Source organism: Haplochromis burtoni, unplaced genomic scaffold (assembly GCF_018398535.1).
Source record: "Haplochromis burtoni strain Fernald_Lab_line unplaced genomic scaffold, NCSU_Asbu1 Contig_1081, whole genome shotgun sequence".
In the NCBI taxonomy this organism is placed as follows: domain Eukaryota; kingdom Metazoa; phylum Chordata; class Actinopteri; order Cichliformes; family Cichlidae; genus Haplochromis; species Haplochromis burtoni.
Genome location: NW_024583442.1, coordinates 2282 through 8142, shown reverse-complemented (window position 1 = coordinate 8142; position 5861 = coordinate 2282).

The following is a 5861-nucleotide window of genomic DNA, read 5'->3' as shown; positions in this document are numbered from 1 at the left end:
CTAACTTTACAACCGACCGCACAGCAAGTACAAACCATAGCTGGTGTTATCCGTGTACTTTCGCTCCTCTTTCGCTAGCGCTTTGTTTGGCCCAGAAACATGGCACCTCAACCAAAAATCATGGCCACGCTCCAAAAGCCCTATTAGGCTAATCGTTGTGTCACTTCTGGTATTTCAGACAATCCCTTTCCGTCAAGGATTTTTAATATGTTGTGAGTTTTTGTAATTTGTTGTGGGTTTTTGTAATTTGTTGCAGGTTTTTGTAATTTGTTGTGGGTTTTTGTAATTTGTTGCAGGTTTTTGTAATTTGTTGCGGGGTTTTTTAATTTGTTGTGGTTTTTTAATTTGTTGCGATTTGCACTTCCCAGCCACCGTATTATTCCGATAGTCTGATATGTAGGAATCGATGGTTATAAATATATATTTATAGTTTTATTTGGGGTATAGTTTTTTACCCCATCTCTCACCCTCTGATAGCTGGGATAGGCTCTAGCTCCCCCATGACCCTGATAAGGGTAAGTGGAAGGGAATGGGGCGGTGAATGGATGTTTTTTGTTGGGGTTTTTTAATATGTGTAAATCTAGTGTAACAGACTGTTTTTATTCTTGTTTATTTTTAATTGACAGAAGTTTTGTGCTGTTGAAATTTTAGATTATGTCATATTAATGACTGACGTTAAATAGCACTGCTGACCAAAGAGCACAAAATGACTAAGGCTTTTAGTTCTGGCACATCACAAGAAATTGAAAAATAAGTGTGAAACAACACTCATTTTTCAATTCATAGCTCTATTGGTTAATAAATTAATCCCTTTTCACAGTATGCAAAACATACTATACAAACTATTTTTTCTCATTTTGGAGTGTTATCACTCTATCTGCTGTATCACTTTATATTTTAGCGCATATGCCATTAGCTGCCTTGAAGTTTAAGTTGTGGTCTCCAAGTTGCAGCTATTAGAAGTCTGCTTGACAAGAAAAAGTGCAACTGTTTTTATGAAAGGATTTGGTTTAATGTTCTTCTCAGTGTGCACTGCACCATGTTGAGTTGACTGAAAGGAGGTAAAACAGCTTGGGATTGCTGACTTTAACACTTATTTATGGCTTTCTTTATGTAACTACAAAACATACTCAAACAGAGAGACAAAGAGACTCCTTGGTCATGGTTTCTATTTTGCCTAGGTGTTTATAACTGAATAATGCTTGAATTGTATTCATGTCTGGAGAAATAAGAAGTAACAGTCAGCAGGACAGTTTTAAGGTACTCATTTATTTTCCCTTTGATGCTGGTTTTAGTGCATCTTACTTCTTTGGTATCTCAGCTCACACTTAACAGTGTTGCAAAAAATGTAATAAGCCAAAAGAGCACACCTATCTAATGCTGAAGAAAGTTTAAGGTTGTGTAGCCGCTAAACTGGTGGAACTAAATCTTCACCACCACGCCTATACAAGCAGAAAGGGGAGTGAGTGGGTCAGCGCTCAGAGCACAGAAATTTAGCCGGCTTCAAACACACCATTTATTTTCAGGATAAAACACAGTCAAAACCCCAAATACAAGCTAAAATCCCCGTATACAATAAAAATGGTGTTTACAACCCGCTAAAAACCCTGCCGGCAGGAATGATTAAACGCTAAAAACACAAAGCTAAATGAATGTTTTTCCCTATACTAAAATCTCCCCCCCAGGGTCCTAATTCTCCCAGTCCAGCAACACACGGGCAAATTCTCCCGAGCTGAGAGAGACAGGAGAGGAACTCCTCTTCCGGGATGTGGACTCTCGCCAGCAGAAGACCAGGGAGGAGGCTCCTATCTCCACCTGACTGTGCGCAATCGTGCAGTCCAGCCACTCTCCACCTCCGCGCACGGCCTCCCTCGTAGCTCCGCCCTGAAACAACAGACACGGGCCAGCAACGTTGTCAGCGCAGCCGCTGTTACCCTTCCCCGGCAAAGCTACTCCTAGCGCCCAACAGTGGGAAAGCGATACTCACAGATGCAGGCAGAGGCGTACCCCTGCCCTACTGTGGATTTCACGCGTCGCCTCCCACGGTCGCTATTCTGTCCGTCGGGACTGGATCGCCGGGTTATGCTGGCCGATCGCCAAATGTCTCGTGGCGCCCCACAGTCAGGCCAGAGGTCCTTCTTCTCATATGCTGGCTTGCACACGTTTTGTTTTCCAGCTCTCCACTTTTCGTGTGTCTCTCTCTTTTTAGTCTTTGCGCTCATTATCTCCCTTAAGTCAGTTTGGTGGCTGATAGGCCACCTCGGGGAACGCCCCCACCTCACAGGTGCCTACAATTGTCCGCTTAATCCACAGTGGAATAATAAAAAACATATTGTTCAATCAACACTAAACACACACTATAAATATGGAGATAAAATCATGCAATAGGAATATCAATAAACAAACATGCAATATCACTATTACAATAAAATTATGCAAATAAAATCGACACCCTGTACCAACACAGTCTGATCCAAAACAAAATATAAAATATAAAAACACAATTTTCCACTGTGTGACAGTTGTTTGGAATTGTTTTGATTTTCATAATTTGAATAAAGGATTTTTCATATAGTGTACACACTTGCAGGTTTTAGGCAAGGCAAGGCAAGGCAAGTTTATTTGTATAGCACAATTCAACAACAAGGTGATTCAAAGTGCTTTACAGAGACATTAGAAACAAAAACAAATAAAAAGCATGATTTAATATGATGATTTTATATAAAAATATACTATTAAAATATTTTATATATTGCAGATAAACATATAGTATAATTAAAAACATTCTAATGTTAGGACAGTTCTGGCAGACAGCGACGAATGAATGAAACGTGAAAAGAATGGATCAGAGCTTTACTTCAAGGTTTTGATTAACCATGGATCCTTGTGATCCTTGTGCATTCACACAGTAGCTCCATATCCAAGTGAAAACAAGTTACAAGCATGTGCTCCTTACATAGCTAAGGTCAACCCATTTATTTTATTAGTGAATGTAGTTTTTAAATCCTTGGTGAAAAATCACAGGAAGAAAAGATGGATAATCTACCAACAAAGCATCCATCAGTGACAAGAATCACTGTCAGTTAATTTAAGGTAACATAAGGTTACCTTAAATTATAATTTCATTTCTATTATTATTATTTTTCAGTCATCTATTTTCTACATTTACATTTATAGCTGTATAGCTTTATAGCTGGTATTTTTAGATTTGTTTTTATTGATATATTTTTTTGCAAATATTGCTGCTAGGGAGTTGCTTCTAATTTCATTGAACATCTGATGTTTAGTGGTTAGCACTGTTCCCTCAAAGCAAGAAGGTCCTGACCAGGGCATGCTCCAGCTTCCTCTTACAGTCTAAACACATGCAGTTAGTAGGTTTAGGTTAATTGGCTAATTATCTAAAATGCTTGTAGATATGATGTGCTGTTTGTCTCTCTGTGTTAGCAGTGCAACAAGCTGCTGACCTGTTCGTATCCAGTGACCCTGAACAAGATAAGCAGTAAAAATCGATGGGTCGACAGTTAAGTTGTTAAGTTGTAGGAAGAAAATTGCCAAGAGCAAACATGGGAACCAGAGTGAAGTTTTAAATTGTTAGTGAAAAAAATAAATAAAGATATGAACTCTGAAAACAAGAAAAAAATGGAAGAAAGAATTTTAAAGAAATGACTCAAACAGTTAAAATAGTTTTGCTTTCTGTGGCTGTATTTTGACTAAAGATTAACCTACAGATCAGTTTAGCAGAGTAATAAAGCAAAGCTTTATTAAATTATTTATTAATATTATCTACGCTGGGGAGCTGCTAAGATGCTGCTGAAGAACATATGTCAAATTAATAAAGCCAAAAGTCAGAGTATGAATTTGTAGTGTATGGATCGTTAGCCAAATTGGTATTATAGGGTGCAGTGGTAGTGCAAGAAATACAGAAACTGAATTGTTAAATATTAAGAACAACCATAAACGACCTGATTTGGTTTGGGAACATCACAGGCACAGGGATTACAGCGATTACATTCAGATTTTCACAGATGGGTCTAAGGAGCCACAGACAGCAACAACTGTTATTTTCACATAAGATCATCACTGGGAGAAGAACATCTAATTCAAGTGTATATGTAGAGGATTTGTGTGCAGTGGCTTGAAGGTGTGAGGAATAGTAAGAAGCTAAAATGTAGTGATTCACTCACTGTCAGCATTATTGTCTATTGATACAGGGACAGCAAGCAAGCACCTAGAGATGGTTTACGAATTTTTATCACATAATTCACGTTTAACTGAACAGGCAAAAAACATCTCATTAATGCGTGTAGAGAAGCAGGGACTCTAAGAGGAAGGAGCATGTGATCATCAGCAGACTTCAAGCTGGATGCAGTAATTTAAATGGCACGTAAATTGCGTAAGAATGCAACTTAATACTGTAATCAGTGTTAAGAAAGATAAATAGTACAACACGTTTTGATTTCATGCAGGGAAATCGGTGAAGCGAGAAGAGAGCCAAGTAGAGACATGCAAAGTTTAGGGCTAGGGGAGGTCAGTTTAAAAAAAATGTGATCATGTCTGGAGACTCAGCAGAGAGGACAAGAATTTTATTTACTGTCTTGAAAGTGACCAGAGTTGAATATGTCACTAACATTACTATATGGGATGACTTTGTAGGTGAATGACAGATCAAAGAAACAGGAGGGGTGGTTGATAAAAATAGAAATAGATGTAAGGGACGTAAAATTTAGAAAGTAAGATCAATTAATACTCAGTAGTTTTGCCTAGGGAACCAAAAAGGAAGTTTGGAGAGGCAACTAACTAAAATTGTCAAAGATAATGGGAGAGGGTGTCTTTATACATGCTCAGTCATTCAGGTAAGGAAATCCTAAAAAGTTTATGGTGTTCACTTGGATGAGTGATGAAACATTTCTCCCACTGAAAACACTATGTCCAGATGAACAGAATCAACCTTTTTGAATATTAGAGGGACTAAATTAATGTTGGGAGTGATTACAGGAATGCCAGTGGGCAGCGATCTAGAGAAGGCCAAACAAAACATGCATGATAGTGAGAATTACTGACTGAAGAAATCGTCTAAAACAATTATGGGGAGAGAGCTGATAACGTATCAGTGACTTTGGAATTCCAAAGGTACAGATTAGACAGTCAAGGGGGTGCATGAACTTTCAGGTTAGACCTTCTGTGCTTCCTCCCCTCAGGTGCTACAAATGCCAGAGATATGAGCATTGCAGTGTACAAATGGAAGCAGAGGTGCTCTAAGTGTGGGCGTGAGCACAGATATGGAGACTGTGATAATGCAAAAGATAACTGTGGTAGGCAGCACAGGGTGACCTATGGGGGATGTGAGGTTAGGAGAAAAGATATGGAAATAGAAATAGAAGTTAAAGAAGTTCACAGTATAAGTTGCATAGAAGCTGTAAAAAATTAACGAAAAAAGGTTTGTCAAATAGACATATGACTGACAGGAAAGTCATTGTACACTTACATTGCAGAAGATGATTTTGTTGATTGCTTATCTGATGAATTGCATGGACCAACTGAAACACCAAACAGCAAGACAGAAACAGAACAACAGAAAAAACTGTGAATGGATTAGATTAATTTTTTGTATAAAAGACACGCTCTGGGAGTTAATAAGTGAACCAAGACAGATAAGAAGGCAGGAGGACCAGAAGAGAAGACAATATGATTATTTTAGAGTGGGACACTAAAGGTTTGGAGAAAATTGGAGAATAGTTTAAAGGAATCACTGAATTTCAAAGGAAGGACAGAAAATATCTGTACAGAGGAAACCTGGTTAAAACGACAAAGGAGAAGATAATGACGTAGGATGTATAAACTTTGTAAAATGGGGAATTCAG